Source organism: Colletes gigas, unplaced genomic scaffold, assembly GCF_013123115.1.
Source record: "Colletes gigas isolate AHSC1104 unplaced genomic scaffold, ASM1312311v1 Colletes_gigas_Sc00005, whole genome shotgun sequence".
Classification (NCBI taxonomy): Eukaryota; Metazoa; Arthropoda; class Insecta; order Hymenoptera; family Colletidae; genus Colletes; species Colletes gigas.
This window is the reverse complement of record NW_025106634.1, coordinates 2,979,703-2,997,595: the sequence shown is the minus strand read 5'-3', so window position 1 is coordinate 2,997,595 and position 17,893 is coordinate 2,979,703.

Genomic DNA, 17,893 nt, shown 5'->3' with positions numbered 1-17,893 from the left:
TCCGAGCGGCTAAATCGATCAAAGGCCGCGGTCTCCGCGCGAGCGGCGGTTCTACCGATTGGAAATTTCGACAATTTGACGCGGCCTATTCGATTTCCCGAGTGCTGGCGTTCCCTCTCGCGAAAGAACAGAGACGTCGGCGATCCTAGGCACAATAAAATCGCGCAAAAGGACGGCCGATTGTTCCGTGCTCGTGAACACGCCGCTAGCTCGGAAAAAAGGGAACCGTTTGAAAAATGACTATCCGCCCGACTCCAGACTTCTACAGGGTGGATCGCTTAGCGTTATCTCGAATATTTACCACGCGCTATATTGTTTGGAGAAGCTAAAGATGCTGCGCCCATTTAAAAGGGGAAACTTGTTGCGCGGGATGGGTGTATTGATCTCGTGGATTCGTCGCGAGGTATGATTTATAGCGGACTCTAGAGTGGCACTTCCATACCATTTCGATTTAATTTAGTATGTTGTTCAGAAAAATGTAAATTTAGTTTTACAATATCGTATTAATCTTAGCTTTACTCGATACGATATTGTATGTCGTGTGTATACAGACTGTGAATATGTAATCGCTGTTATAATATAAAAATCGCGTGACAATTAAATATTTATTGTTGATACAAACCAAACAACCAATTTGGAAGCACCCAGTCGCGAGAAAACGACGAAAGAAAAGGTAGAGATTACTTACTCGGCAAATTACTCTCGGCTCGGAGCGGCTCCTCTTTTTTTTTAAATTTAATCTAGTTCGGCGCCGGTCAATTTTCAACAACCACGTCCGAGCAGAAGATCGTAAATCTACCGAGGGGGAGTGCATTCCGACGGTTCCGCAACGCGGACGTAACCCCTTTCGCCGGGAGTATTTCCCACAGGATCGAAGGATGCCCTTTTTAATCCAAACGGACCTCGAAAAATTCCAATTCAACCGTTCCCGGCAGTTTCCGAACCCGTCTGGAACCAATTTCCATCCCCGCCGTCTCGTTCGACCGCTTTCTCCCGCGAGTTTATGAAACGCGCGATCGTGACAATATAAATAAAAGAGAAAGAACCGGGTGGAAAAAGAAAGAGAAAGAAAAAAACGCGTACAGAACGCGGCACCGACGATGGAACACCGCGAACGATAAAAAGCCGCACGCCGGGTCCACGAGCAAAAAATGTTGGAACGCGAAGGGAGAAAAAGATACAGAGTACCTGGATCGTACTCCGGGGACTGGCGGAAGCGATCAGCCCGAGAAAATTACCTTCGATCGGTCGACCTTGAACTCGATAACACCGAGAAAAAAGACACGGGAACCGGGGTAAAAAGGAAACAAGCCACGGCGGGGCGAGGCGAGAAAGGAAATAGGTAAGGAAGAGACGGAAAGGCGGACCGGCGGCGCGGGTTGAACGGAGAACGCGGACAGAGGAGGAAGAGAGACGCGGATGGATCGTTCCCGTGGGACGTTCGTGGTAGCCGTGTTCCATGGCGTGCCGCAGGACGTGTCCATGGTGTGTTTCGTGTCGTGCTGCGGTGCACCGTGGTACGGGGGCGGATGGTTGTGTACCGTAGGTGCGGCTAGGTGAGCGTACGTGCACGCGTGGGTAGACCAGGCATAGAAATACTCACGGATACACAGCCTCGAACCAGAAACCCCGAGGGATTCCCTCGGCGCAATTAGTGGCCTGGTCGCTGAGAGCTGGGCAGGTCCTTAATTATATCTTTTAAAATATCGGACTTAAATTGAAAAGTCGCCTCCTTAATTATATTTCGGGTACCGGGGGTATTATATACCTCGAACGCCCCCTCCCACCCCGCGTGCAACCCCTTGCACGACCTACCGGTCGCCCTGTACCGATATTGATTTACGGAACCCTCAATTATCCTAGCCGCCGTGGAATCGTAGCGCCGCCGTTCTCCTTTGGACGTCTCCTTTTCCACCTAACCGCCTCCCGGCTCTCTTGTTTCTTTTCTTTTACGCGCTGCCTCGATGGATACAAAGCCGATCGTGAATCATAAGCCCCGGGCTTAACGAGCCGTGCCTTTAAGCGACCAAGGCGGTTCGATGATGAATTTAAGGGGCCTTTCACCCTTCGACTCTGAAAAACAGGGCTTGTTTAAGATTTCTTCTTAAGAAAATTCGCGGACCGGATTTGTCTCGATCTCTACGCGTGGAGGGTAGTTCGTTCACAGATACGCGACTTTGTCGACACTTTGCATAATTCTTTATTTCACCAACATAAAAGATTTAACCCTTTGCACTTGTATATCGCCATAGAGTCGCCATCCTACATTTTATTATCATACACATATTTACATTAGTATTTCATTCTAGGAACCCTTGTTACAATGTTTTCTATTAGTTTCTGCTTAAATGTGGATAGGAGCAAATTGCATTATTATTGTATTAACAAATCGAATCGTGACACCACCCTTCTAGGATAACGCGTCTAAGACTTAAATCCTTAAGAGAAACGAAACAGCGACTCTTTTTATGCGAAATTATCAGACTGGCACCCGGGGGGCTTTCTTTCTCGATGCCTCGTAGAAGAATGCGAGAGGTTACTCCGGGAGACGGAAAGTTTCAAGAGTTGCTCCTCTTTTCCGATAAGACGGGGCTGATTATATCGGATACGCGGTCGACGCGAGTCGTTGGACAAATTTCCAAGGCGAAGGCGGCGACAGCGTCCTTTTTTTAAACGCGCTCCGGGCGAGATTCACGGTGAAATTTAACTAACGTTATTAACGCGGACCGCTTCTCGCCCCTGGAATCGACGCTTCTCATAAATAAAATATTAGGCAGCCAATTAGAAACTCTGGCTGGGAAATTAATGAATCCGGGCGGCAGAGGCACAGGGCGTCAGGTCTTTCGCCTCGTTATTAAAACACCGTGCGTACGGAATTTTCGAGAGGTCGGGAATGTCGTCCGGTGCCCGGAACTCTCGGGGGTTTCTCTCCCCGTGAAAACGTGTAATTTTTCCCGCCATTTGGTTTCGATTGCTTCACTGGCCACGAAGATAACAATTACATAATTGAACAAACTCTCGGTACTAAATAAAATGTAGAAATCGTGGTTGGAGATTCGGAATAATCCAGAATTTGTAGAATAAATTTATTTCTGATTTTAAGAACCAGTTCGGTCGATGCAAAAGGACAAAGAATCGATTCCCGCAATCGAATGTTTTTTTTTAGAAGGAAAATGGATCCCATTATAGTTTGATGCGCGTTCCCGGCGTTGGTGCATTCGAATTGCAACTTCCAGGTATTTTTAATATCCGAATATTCCGCTGGAGCAACTTCGATGAAAGTTGCTCTTCCCGTCGACGCCGCGAAAGTTGGAAAAGCGTAACAGGATTCTGTCTTGTTAAAAGTCCGCCGAAAGTACACTGGTCTAAAGAGCTGTGTTAAATACGGATACACGAAGCCACGATGAAAAACAGTAAGTGATTAATTGCGGCTTCTTATTTAACTCGATGAAACTTCTTCGGGAATTTCACGGAGCCGCGTCCGCCTTAAAAGGGGGCTCTACTTCGTTATGCAAATAATAATAGCAACGCGGGACGGCCTTTTGATGCGTTTCATTTATCTTCGTTCAACGCAGGCTCCCAACAAAAATTGACTCTCAAATAGTTCTTCCATTTTAATCACTACTGGCCGAGCTGACACCCAAATTAAACATTTGAGAACCACGGAACCGCCTACGTCAACGAAAACAACGTCGTAAAATTAAAATTCTCGAACGGTTGTAAGGTAATTGTTTCAGTAATCGGTCGGTTAAGGAACCACGATAATTCATGTACCCCCAGAGACTAATTAAAACAATCGTTTCAAATCCAAAGAAAAATTCCTCGAGCACTATTCTGCTTGATCGCGAAACGCAGAGTTTCCTCGCTAATATTTTGTGTAATCGTCGAACAACCATCGTAATTTGCTATTGAACCAACCGTCAGCGACGCGTACAAAAGACAGTGAACGACCGAACAGTTCGTGTTATAAATTTCAGTATGGTACAATATTGTTATACGCGTTCGATTGCGCTACGATAATTCAATAGAATTCAATACTCGATATTAATTGAAACAGTATATCGGTTTGTCTCCACTGATTTCCGAAACAAATATGCATTAATTCAGAATTCGTTGCAACGGGACTCACGTCATTATCAGATATAAACATTTTAATGCGAAATTCATCGGAACCAGGCCTCCGCTTTACCACTAGGCATAAACGTTTCAACGTAGAATTAATTCCACCGGGAAGTTCGCGTTGCCATCGGACACACAACGTTCGAGAGGTTTTTAAAATGATTTGCGATGAAAATTGATTTTTATTGAAAATCACGTCCTCGATAACAGTAGCGTTAAACGCATTGTCTTTCGGATAGCTGAAATTGAAAACGAGGACAGCTTAAAGATCTCTTCGCGCGAACGTACCCGTTTGTTTATCGTTGCGTCGAGGTGGCACAACACTTTTCATCGAAAGTTTTCCTGTCGCTTAAGCATCGTTGTAAACCAGCCCCGTTTGCGTGGCTTTATCGTAAAAATCACGGACACGAGAGCGTGAACGTCGCGCTGGGTCGATTCGACGATGACGGGGCGCCGTCAAAGGTATATGTAGAGGGTACGATTCGAACGCGTTTGGAGTGGCAAGAGATTCAAAGAAGCTCGCCGGACATCTTCGAAGGTGATCCCCATTGTGAAAAAGCAATTGTAGGCGATCGTAGGAGAAGATAGTCCCGACGTAAGAGGCCAGAGAGTCGAAGCGGTCCCCGCGTCTCGTCGGTATTCTCCCCTAAGGTCGCAGTATCGACTACGATCGATTATGCCTAATCTTACTAAAACTCTCCTCTGTATACCTGCCGCTAAACGACGTCGATGCTTCCTTCGAATCGGTATCTCGAGACTGCCATCGTTGCCGACGTGACACCTGCTACCTGCTACTTACTTATCTCGCCGGCCTTAAAATCGTCCCACGCGCCCCATACTTGTGTAAGGACTCTGTTCCGTAGCTACGCGACCAGCACCCAGATGGGCCCGGCCAGATAAGCCCCAGACAGTTATTCACTTTGTCGACGTTCGATCATGCGCTTCTTGTCGACGAAAGAGGATCACCGGCCACGTCAAAGCGAATCCGGCCGGGTCCTGTTTTTGCTACCAAACCGAGGGACGATTATAACGAGAAGGATCCACGGATACCGAACGGATCAGACGTCTTTGTATTGTATTCCGTCGATCGATCGACGTCTTCTTGCGTACCTGGCCCTGACAATTACGAGCTTCTTGTCTCGAACGGAGCCACTTTGTACTTGATGCGATACTCCGTGGCGTTGATGTACGGTAAAACATTTTTCAATCTCGGGAACCAGCGTTGCAACTTTCTTGCGTGCCGCGCGACATTACGGACGATAAGCGATTAATTTCGAGAGATAACTATGTTGGTGCTTGCCTCTGATCGTTTTGAAATACGCCGTGGGTAGTTTATACGTACGCCGGCCTCCATAAATTTAATCGCACCGAGCGCGAAACAGAAGTATACGTTTGTATTGTCGAATATTATGATATATAGAATATTATTCGTTGCGTAATATATGGATCGCGTATGATAATTATTCGGAACAACAGATACTCTAACGAGCTAGTTTCGGTAACGTCAACTCGTGCATTTGAATTATGTAATTGTGTAATAGAATATCGAAAATAGAATCGTCCGAGATAGATAGTAGAAACAAAAAGAATAGTATTAAATAGGAATCTCTAGTGCTTTTTAATCATGGTCCTTGTTGTACCATTTTTACTTACTAAAAATCCATGCATAAATAAACGTATAAGGGAAGGCATTTTTTTCAATATTTTTGGGTTTATTTAATTATCCCGAAACCAGAAATGTATTTTCAGAACTTCTGTTTGTCCATTCGTTTATTTGAATGCATGTTTGTTCCACCACAACTCGAAAATAGCTCAATATATTTTTGTGAACTTTTGTACGCGTATGAAAAACTTTCAAACTTTATATCGGTATTTGTACAAGATAAAATATCGGAAAAAGAATATTCAATAGATTTATATTCAAATTCGATTCAGAAATTTGAAGATACTCGTTCAATAATGAAAACAGTTTCCTTTTGTAGTAAAATTGTAGTGGACAGCTCTGCCATGATCACTCTTGAAGTTTCCTGCAGAGAGAACAAACTTCCGCTGCGAAGAGAATATAAATCTTTGCAGTAAAACAGAAACAAGTCCAGGAACTGCTGCTGATGGTAAAATTTCTTCTGATTCATGTCGCGTCTAACTTTTACCTATCCTTTGTATCCGGGGAGATAGTGACATCGATATAAATCCAAATAGCAATTTAAGATGTGTATCAAATTTTCAATGGCGAAGTAATATAATTGCTAATTAAATCAACGCAATATTTTGTTTTATACGCATCAGCTTCGGGACATTTGAAAATCCACTGACCTGTGATTCAATTCTATAAATACTATTACATTTTTAAGAGATTCTTCGAATTCCTCGGTCTCGGCGCGTGACAGCATTCCGTAAAGAACATCCGTTTCGCCGGCGATAAAACGTTTTTCACTGTTTTAATATACTTCAAAGCTGGCCGCCGTTATGATAAAGTTTGTATAATTGCCGGGAAGCGGAAGAAAAATACACGCGGAACGTTTAAATCACGAGACGTCGGGAAGACGGATGACCCGAGCGTTCAGGAGGGGGCTGCGTATAAACATATTCCTCGCGGTTCCGCAACATGGCGAATATTTATAGAAAGACGCGAGGGCATTGTTGCGTGCACCGCGCGCCTCTATCTTTTCCCTGCTTCGATTATATATTTTTTTTTTCATTCTGCTCGTTCTACCGAGGCGTTCTGTTCGAGTCTTTTGCTCGGTTTCACGGTAAAATGGCAAAGACACGGCAGCCGTGCGTACGGCTATAATTACGCGGCCGTCGATAAGTGATCTAGGCCGTAAAAGACACTATACCAGGGCCCGATTATGCACGCCATCGATTCTGGTCACTTTGTAATTTTCATCCAGCCCTCGTACCGATGCCCGTTCATTACTTTCACCGGACGGCCGATTATACGCCGGTACGATCTATTTCCCCCCCCACCTTTACCCTCTTCATTCTTCCCCCTCCCATGGTGCGATCTCTCGATCTCCGTTCAGTTTATCGGCGAAGCGTTCTCTCGCGTGTGCAAATCTCGCGTACCCTCGCGGCCCGATGCGTTTCCGCGCGCGCTCTCCCGGGTCGGGCTAATCATTTCGGCGTTATTAAACCGGCGGCTTTCTTATTCGAGCCTAATGCCGCATAATCACGCGGTCGTTTATCCACTGTAATTACAGAAACCTTTAGAAGTAACTGTTATTGCCCGCTGACGTACGACCGTAGATCGCGACCGCCAATGGGACTCGGAGAAATCCCAGAAATCTTAATAAGAATCAGCAATTTCTTACGTTCGTTGCTCGAAACTACCGAATCAAACGATTAGGGATCAAGAAGGTAGCCTTGTCGATAATTTTCAGCGATAGGTTACTTAAAGAAACGGGTAAATTAAAGTATATTATTTATCGTAACCAAGCTTTTATCGAACGTCCGAGTCATCCTCGGGTATAATATTAACTCGAGTCGTAAAAAAACGCCGTTACGTGGGATTTCTCGACTTTATCGCCCGTATTTTATATCTTTATTGCGCCAACGATAAGTGGTAGGGCTGAGAACGTATTTCCTCAATTTGCGATTAATGATATCTTCGTCGAATTTCGAACGAAAAACTTTGTATAAACATCCACCAAAAATCCATGGAATCTTTTGATTCCTAATTCTCTAAGCCAGAACTCTCGAATCGTTAACACCTGGATACTCATTCTTGGTTCTTTCTAAATCGTGTACTTTCGTAAGCGAGTCAAGATCTCGGAATTTTTCGCGGGCGTACAGGTTTTCTCGAAGCGAAGTTCTCCTACGCGATAAAACGAGTCAACAAAATGCATAGTCCGCGAAAGTTCCAGTCGATAGATAACCAACGGCACACCTGCGCGTCTTCTGAATATTTGATTTGCGTCGGTGCATCGGACTATAAGTGCAACGTGCCGTAAATGGATCGCTAAATAACATCCAATAATAAGATTCATCGCGAGCTTATCGAGGCCTAGACTCCGCGTAGTGTTGGCAATATCTCAATCGGTGCAACGATTAAATAATGCAGCTCGGCTTCTTCGCGGTTTTGCATCGGTAAAAGCATTTTCCCATCTCGTGCCTTATCCACGAAGGTATCCGCAATTAAACGCGCCAACGTGTCGCACTACGCTCACGAGATCCGCGATAAACGATAATTCCCGTACACAGCCGACCTCCTTATTAACGACGCGGCGCTATGAACGACCGATAATAGCGTCGGATCTCTATGCACCTAGGCGTCGAATAAACGATATATCAGTAGCGTAGTAGGGATCGTTTGAAACCATCCGCCTCAAGACATTTTGGGGGAAACACCGCTCGAAATGGTCCACCGAAACGAAAAGAGAATGTTTTATTTCTTCCTATTGGAAGCGATGAGAAATTCATAAATTCATCTTTGAGATTTCGATAGCTTCGTAAACCTGTTGGGAAATATGCTTTCCTTGGCCAGTCGAGGCGCTTGGACGATAAGCGTGAGCGTTAAGTAGATCACGATGTCGATGACATTGATAAGGAAAAATTCTTCGCCAAGAGAAAAACATGGCCTCTGTGTAAGATGAGATAAAGATGTGGAAGGAACTCTAGAACTCTTGCAGAAACGATACGTATATAATAATTATTTTTAGAGACGAAATGGCGACAGAAATTGGAGTTGATAGTAATAATGAAAAGGGAAAGAAACAAGCGAGGAGGGGTGTAGAAGAGAAGAATCGTGTTAACTGCGAGATGACAGCGTTTCGAGGTAACGCGAACGGGCCGAAATTTCGAGGAAAATCGGTTTTCGCGCATTGGCCATCGTCCGGGGCACGGCCAATCAAATATTAATGCACGCAGTTGTTACATAGCCGGGCAATTTCGAAACGAGCTCGCCATCAAGCGCGGGTTATATGCTTCGGCCATAAATTCGTTCCAGCTGGCCCCATGCTCGCGCGCCCGCTCGCCGCTCCACCCTCACTCGACCAGGGAATAGTCGTGAAAAGGGGTGGCGGCGGCGGCGGCGCTGGCCAGCAGACACGGCCAGGGGGTAGTTGCGAGCACCTTTCGACCCCTGTACGTGAGACGTGTCGTAGCCGATATTCCGGGTATTGATAAAATAATGAGTGCATTATTAACTCGACTTAGCTGCGGGGGTTCCCGTTGTAATATGTGTTGGCATGCGAACCGTCGTCCGTGCATGCAACCCAATCACGTACACACGGGGTGAACGCGTGCGTTCCACGGGAGCACGCGTTCACCGGGTGTCCATAATATAGCCGCGTTTCTGGCATTCTTGAGGGGACGTCTTTCCTACGCGTTTCCACCTTGCTAGGTTCAAGGGAGTCGCGAAGTTAGAATCGAGAACGCACCCTCTTGAATGTTTTTGCTGCACGTGGCAAATTATGTTTACAACGGTCGTACGTTGTTTAGATTCCCTAGACGATGTTGGAATTTTTTATATTGGTAAAGTTATTGCTTTATAAACGTTGTTCCTGTTCTTGATATCACCTTGCTTTTGACTTTCTCAATCGAAATTTTTATACCGCTGACCGATTCAAAATAGTCTTTCCAAGTTCACCGTTCGTGGGTATTCTATTTTCTCAATCCGTTAATAACTAGAGCCGTTATATTTTCATCTGAATTATGTTATAAACACACACGTTTCCGGTTACGTGCATTCTACTTTCTCTTGTCAAGCTGGACACCCGGCGAAATTAATTTCCTTAATTAAATTCCAAAAAGCTGCATACCGTCGTTTCGAGAGTACCAATCTGATACCAACCTCTAGCCTTAGATCTAAATATAAATTCCTGTCCAGTACACCTCGAGCTATCTATATTGTTAATTTCCAGATGTCGATTCGGAACGATACCGAAACATTCTGGAACTTCGTTTCATCTATCAAAGACGATTCCACTCAGCCTTCTTGTATCAACTTCAATAACCGCGAGGCAGTAATTGCCAATGGATTGCTGATACTTTTTCCGATTACTTTAGTTCAGCCTACTTAGATAACGTTCGCTCGCCGCGTGGGTTTAATTTTATCCGTTTCTTTTACCTTTTTCATGCGAATATTAGCATCGGTGGGATGTTTAACCGACTGTAGGAAATGAAAATGAGTTTAGATTGGAACAATGTAATTGACAGTACGCATGGCGAGGGTTTGCAGATCGCAGAGGTGGAATAAAGTGCGAACCGAACACCCTGTACGTGTGCACGCACGAACACCGCCCCTTTCGCACATTTTTTTGGTGGATAGATAGGAGGAGAGGCCAGGGAGACGAGGCGGATAACGGCAGGAGGGTGAAGCCAGGTACGTGAGGATATGCGTGCACGCGTTATATTGATCTTATAACGGACGAGTGCGTGTCGGCAGGCAGGTAACGCTCACCCATTAAGCACACAGCTCCGATCTCGCGTACGAGGGTGTTCCCTGCTGGCTGTGCACCAACGTTTACCGACCTTCCCCCTGGCTTTTGCGGCCGTTTCACGGGGTAACTACGATAGCTACTCCTAATTCGCGTTGATAAGCAAAAACTGCGAGCGATAATTCATTGATCAAATGATACCTGGCGTACGCTCGTTTCCGACTACCTTCGTCCAAACGAAGGTCAATGGCAGAAAATAGAGAATTTTTACTACCATCGTCGATTCGAAATTCTAGGCAGCAGTAATATTCGATTGATTGTGAATATCTAACCATGTAGCTACAGTGAAATACGAAGCAAAATAATCGGGAGCAAATTACTTTCGAACAAAGTACTCGTTCAATATTTTCCTACGTACTCGGTAAAATCAGTCGATTCTTGTTGCGATTCCGACCCCGGCGTGCGACGCAGCGAAATCGCACGATTAATGCTTTCGAAATGACGCACGCATCAGCGAAATCAACGAATTACGAATTAAATCCATGGGCCCGGGCATCGATACGCTTTTTACCGATCGCGCGCGAATCCAGGCATAAAATTCTCGGGAAATCACTTTCGCATCCAGTAGGTAACATTTACGAGCCCCCTTTCAATCCCGGATATGGAGGAGGATTAGCGGATCGCGTGGGGCCGCTGGGTGTTGTTTAAAAACGCGCTACCCCGTATGCGAATCCCGCCACGTGGGTAGAACGCGGGCCGGGAGGGAGACGCGATCCACCCTCCCGAAGGGATGCTGCCCGAGGAAGGGAACGAGAGTCCTGGAGGTTGGGCTCGTAGGCTGCCTCGACGTAGACGCACCTGAGCCCCCTCCGTTTTCCGAGCTCGCTAATTCCCACAGACGGGGCTCTTTAAGCCCCCGTCTGTGCACACCAGAGTGCCGCTCATTGTGTGCCCGGTACGCAACGCCGGGTCCTGAGAAACAACAATAATAAAAAGAAAAACAAAGGAAACCCGTTTAGATGGACCAAGAAAAAATCGCTCCCCGGAATACGTGGCTCAGAGAGTCCTTCGCGCTAGCTCGCGAACTTGTTGAGAAATTGATTTCACAGTCTCTTAAAAATTTCATAGCTTTCTAAGACTTTGAAACACACTTCTTCGGAATCACCATAAAAAATAGGCGTTCGACCCGTTTCGAACCGTTTGTATCATTTAAGATTTTCGAGTTTTCCGAACCCGGCAGGCTCGAATTTCGCTTTTCGCTTGAGGCTGGTTGGAATCTCATAGCTAGCACTGCCTGGTTTTCGGGTTGGTTCAGTGCGGGTTCGACGACGCGGAACGACAGACAGGCATGTGTTGCGTCGGTGATATTATCGCGGTGGAATATTTAAAAATTTTCCTGGACGCTTCGTCGGAATGAGAGCGGGGCCGCGCATGGGCGTATATAAAATGTACAGGCGCAGAACAGTCGCGTCCCATCGAAAAGCGTACGCAATCGTCGTAATTATCGTTCGTACGGTGTTTGTCATACACGGTCCCCGCTGATTGCGAGTGTTCGCGAGACCGGCGAAATAGTTTCGTTCCGAAACAAAAGAGAGGGAAAGAAGAATGGCGGCGCGCACGCAAAACGGGAAGAGCCGTGTCTGGTCGTTGGGCACCGAAGAAGCGACAGCAAACGATGGGGCCGATCCAATGACATACTCGTTAATACCGATACGTATCAATTCCCATTTTTATGCTTTTCCATAAGCATTGTGTCGCGGCGGCGAACAGACGTCGAAATATTGCTGGATTTTTCAATTTTTATGCAACCGTTCAGTCTACTATGTATTCGGCTTTATCGATATCCATTTGCACATGTTTAAGTTTTCTCATCTTAACTGTGACCATCCTCATGCGGGGGTGGAGATCCAGTTTGACACGCGGGTTTGCTCGCTGACCCTTGTCCATCGTTGTTTCATGTTGACGAATAAACACCATTTTTCGGGCAAGCAAAGAAGCACGATGACCCGCTTGTTCTTGTTGTCTTGGTTCACCTCATGTGGGATCGAAGCCTTAGAACTTTTCTCGTTGATTGGAGGCGATGGAAACGTCTCTGTTCTATCGATTCCTGAACTGTTCGAAAAGGTTCCTCGAGTGCTAAGGACTCTCGCGTAAGGACAAGATGTACCAGTTATCGGTGAAACAATTTCGATGCATCAAGTTCGAAGACGTTTCGTACAAGAGCAACAGTTTCCAACGTAAACGTATCGACGGTGTCAAAACGACAGCCTTCCAGGGCGCGGTGTTCGAACGGTGATAAACGACGGCAAATATTTGCCTTGGGCTCTTCTCCGCGACGGCGTTGTATCGAACTCAAAAAAGGATCCCACGCGCGTCGTTTAGAAGAAAAGGGGAGAGAAAGGAGAAAGAGATTCGCGTTTGGTTCGCGGCCGGAAAGTGGCCATTTGCGGCGCGCTTCTTTTTCCGAGGGTGGAGTACGGTCGACGCGCGTCATCCTCGGGACTGAAAAGAAATCGCGGACGCTTTGAACGCAAACGGTACGAAAGCAACGATCGACGGCTGTTGCGAAACATCGTTAGTCATCGAGGAGTTCGGAGGTAACCGAGAATTTCGCGTTTTCAAAGGCTGGTCTAGATTCGCTAAGCTCTCGCGCGATTTGCCAGCGGCGAGTGGCCGGTAACCGCGATAAAATTATCGCCCGGCGAACGGAGTCGAAGAGCTGCAACGAACGGAAAGGGGAAAGACAGAGGAGGCGGAAGGCGGTAGAAGCGAGAGGAGCGCGCGATAGAAACGCTCGCGAGGCATCAAAGAGCTATAATTGGACGTCAGGTTGTAAGGGGATCTATATTTAGGACGATGCCTGCGAAACTGTATGGGAGGCCGAGCGGCCACCTTCTCGCAGGGCCTACAAGCGCAAAGGGCAGACCTCTTAACGTCACGAGAGCCACGAATTATTGCGCCATTCCGGTCACTTAGGGTGCGACCGGCCCTTATTACCGGTACACCCGCCACCCCCTCGCTCTCGCGTCGTCTTCCGTTCGCTCCTTCCTCGCGGATCGATGGGAAACCTTTCGCTGCTCCCATTTTTATCGCTGTCATTAGTTCTACGCCACGTTCTTTCCGTCTTTTTCCGCCTCGTCTAACGAGAGGTTGACCCGCGAGTTGTTAGGCGATTATGGACATCGAATTATTAACGCCCCGTGCTATGGTCTTCTTTTTCTGAACGGGATCAAGGTGCTTCTGTCTGCTGTAAGCCCTAAGCTCTCTCCTCCCGTCAAAACTGACGCCCGACTGTCTACCGCGACACGCTTCGTATGTCATTTTTGACGCAAGGTTCTTTCTTACGGTGCAGCTGCGAGGGACGGACGGAAGCGGTGATACATTCTCGTAGAAAAGGACACGCGATAGGTTGAGACTCGTATTGAATTGTAGTCTTAACCCGAATTTGTAATATTTGATTTGCAACACCGATAATTCTGATGTCTTGCGTTGGAAAAAGGTCGTACATAACAAATACATTGTGGAAGGTAATATGTATTCTATTCAAGTTATAAGGCTGAACTACCCAGTGCTCGCGTCTTATAAACAGATGATATTTTAGCTTCACGTTTTCTGTTTAGAATTCAAGCATGAATGACAATATGTTAAATTGCATTGTCAGCGTCGAGTGTTTCTAGCTTCTTCCGTGCTGTGTGAAGTCGACAATGTGCGAAAATATTTGCGTAGCGAGAAGCTCATCTTTTACGTGCCAATTTTCCGGAATCATTTCGCGCTGTCTCGGTTAGTTTATGTACACTTCTCAAACGTCGGCTAAGATTCTGTCCATCCGATATAGGATCTCTTTGAACGTTTCAATTGCTGGATTCCATTTTGTTCAATCCCTTTTATTTACCTTTTTCCCTTAACCAAAATAGTAGCATCAATCTTCGGCAAATATTTATATTAATTTAAGCATTATGTAATTTTGAAACGATGTGTGCGAGTGGAGCTACCCGAGACAGGAAACGAGTTAATCCGTTCTTGAATATTTCAGTCGACGTTCGGTTTTACGGCGGTGTCTTGTTGTTTCCGGCAAGCAAAGAAGTTGACGCGATAGGTGTTCTTCGCGACGTCATTAGGAACATCGATGCTCCGTGAAATGTTTTTTTCTAGTTAGAACAGCAGCGGGAAACTTTTAACTTTGTCCCCCTATAATTTCTCGTTGAATACTTTAACGGTATCGATCGAACGGGGTAGTTGATAAAGAACTGGCGAACGAGGATAACTAACTGTGTATGGCATCGTGATGATGTCTGTAGGTTTGCATTTCTGGGACGACGATCTTTGAATATTACAAAATTTTGCCTTTTAGTAACGATTACTTTAAAAGCAATTCATAAGGGATTATATTTCCTCTTAGTAATTTTTTTTATTAATTCTCCAATAGTATGTCGAATTATTAAAAAATTTTATTCATCCGTAATACCGAGGACAGAATCAAATCTCTTGGCAAGTAATGAGTAAACAATGTAAAGAGATGCAGGAGCATGCTACTTATTAAAAACGGAGGAAATATTAATGTTGCAGGCAACCGATGGTCCCTTGCTACAGCAGACACTATGGGAGGGTGAATAAAATCAAATTTTCGCCTAAGAACGAACGGAACATGATTAATGTATGTCACGTAGGCTCTCCGATAGGAGGAAATGAGGCGCCCCACACATTTAAAGATGTTTTTCAACTTGAATTTCCTTTACGGGGTGAATAATATTGTTACCCGGATGAAAATGGCAAATAAACCGAGGACCTTCCCCTACATTCCTTCCGGGCGTGTTAAATGGGCAGTCTGACATTTTCGAATAAAATAATTCAATTTCATTTTATATCGAACAAATTAAAACAGATGGTACCGCGACCAAAATGGTAAATATTTAATTATTTCTTCGTAAGAAAAATATTATAAAGGACCCTCGTGTTTCGACCCAAAATACCGGATCGCCCCTTAAAGTTCGCCGGCGTAATACGATCACGAAAATATCTACCCTAACGAATTGCACGCAGGAATTATTCTGTTTGAAGCCGGTTAGGCCGCGCCTAACTTTATTAAAGGGATCTTGTATTCAATTTAAAGAGGATTCTGAAAAGACATTTTTTTTCTCGGAGATGCGTGCTCCCCTTCGATATAAAAATAAAAAACAACAGAACTCTTAAGCCCGTAAGCTCATCAAAATATTTAGTGGGCTCGGTTCTTTTCCTCCGAAGCCTGGCAACGATGTAGTATTTTAACGCGGATCGATGCGGAACGCAGATGCGCTTCCGAAGTTCCCGGGAACTGCGGTACGCGGTATAATTAATTAATGTATACAGATTAATGGACCACTTCTATATTCGATATTAAATTGTCCTTTGTGGGCACATTGTTAGTAGGAATTGTCAAAGCAGTCAATTAAGATATTCAAATTAGGGTAAGGACGACGTGGATTCGAGAAAGGGAGCGCTAAACATTTCAAGACATTTAAAGTTTAGCCCTTCGTGACCCCGAAATATTCTTCATAATAAGCCCTCCTTTGGACACTAAACGCATACAAAATGTTATTACGATTCTCTTCGTGATTCCTGTGTTTAGGAAAATGATAATAGCGTGTTCTATTTGAGAGAAGGAAGAGGGGTCGAATTCAAATGTTAGAAAAACGACGGCGTTCGTTTAAATAATGCAATTTATCGATTGGGAGCGTACACGGGACCAGAAGTGTCTACATATTCTCTAGCAAGCAGGAATATTGCTCTCGGATCAGCAATTTTCTGACCCGAGTACCTCGAGCACCTTCGACCCGACACCACCCTCGAAGTGCTCAAGCGTTCATCGAGTGTTTCCGTACACCCTTGGGAAGTCGAAAGGGTAGTGCTCCAGCGGCTTGAGCAGCTTCGTCTCGATTTCCGACGAGCAGTTAGTAACGCGATCTGTCGTCGATTTATTTTCCTCTTCTGCTTTTCCTTCCTGCCAGCGCGCTGGATATCGACGCTCCGCGATCTAGCCGGGAGTATTATTAGAACGCACGCCAGACGTCGTTTACTGAATAATTGACAGAGTCACGACGCGGATCCAGTTAAAATCTAATGCAATATGAGTAACCGCGTCCGTCATTTGTCGCTGGGGATATGAAATATTTGTAACTTCGATTCGAACCGGACCTTGGATACCCGAACCGAAATAAATTCTCATCCTCGCTGAGAATGCATTTCCGTTCCTTCGGTGAAAGAAATTTACCTTTTTTAAGTCAACTTTGCGCCATGTTATGTCTTCGATCAACTTATTTTGTTCGTGTAATAATTCCAATAAAACCAAAATCTCTAACAAAAAGATGCGTTTTTGCTGGAGATTATTTCATGCTTGACTATAATAAGAAGCTTGCGCTATTCGTGCAAATAAGCTTTCCGTTAACGATGAAACGCGATATGGCCAAAATGAGATTGAAGGTAGGGAGAGTCGTAAGGATTCTCCTTAGAATCCGAAGACCTCCAAATCGTTCGATGAACCTGCTATACGTAGCTTACGGCTATTAATTAATTCATAAAAAAGACTATCGTGATTCGCAGACACGTCGGATAATAAACCAAAACTTTTAAAATGACGCATGACTCTGTTGCCCCGAGGGATTATATAATATTTCGTCCGCGTAAAAGCAGAGGGTATATTTACCAATTTTTTTATAATTATACTACGCTTCTCGTTCGAATGAATTTTATCTGTATGAATAAAACATATGAAAGGCTTTCAAAATACATTTATTCCGTACACATTAGATGCGTGGAAACACGCGTTGCTCTCGCTCTGCATATCGTTGACAAAAAAGAAATTGTATAAATATGTAAATAATTTCCTATCGCCTGGCCCGCAAAGGTCAATATTAATATTCGGCCCTTCTCGGGGAAAATGTTGTCCGAGCTTTGACAGAACCCTTTGACGCGACGAAAGTAACGTTCAAAGTAATAATATTCAGTCGGAGCAAGATCCCATGATCCCGAGCCCCGTTCCGCAGTTTAAAAACGGTAAGAACGTTATTGTCCAGACAGTGGCGGAAAGTATGCTAAACGCGATACGCCTGAATGGTTGGCCAAACCCCTTTGCGATCCCTTCTGGGGGATTAACGAAGTCACAGGGTACAGGACGTAAACACACGTTCCTGCGGCGGGTCAGGATGTGGGTCCTGGTAACGTCTGACAGGGGCTGAAGACGGCTCCATTCTGAAACGGGATTAATGCCGGCGCGAGGAATTTGAAAAAGCAACCCTTGACAGCTTAATGCCGATCAGAGTCTAAGCCGGCCATTTAACCCTCGAGATCGCTTTGGTCATACGCGCAGCTGATTTCCCTCGGATTTCGCTTCTTATTTGCCTTCGACCTCCGAGAGCTTTTCC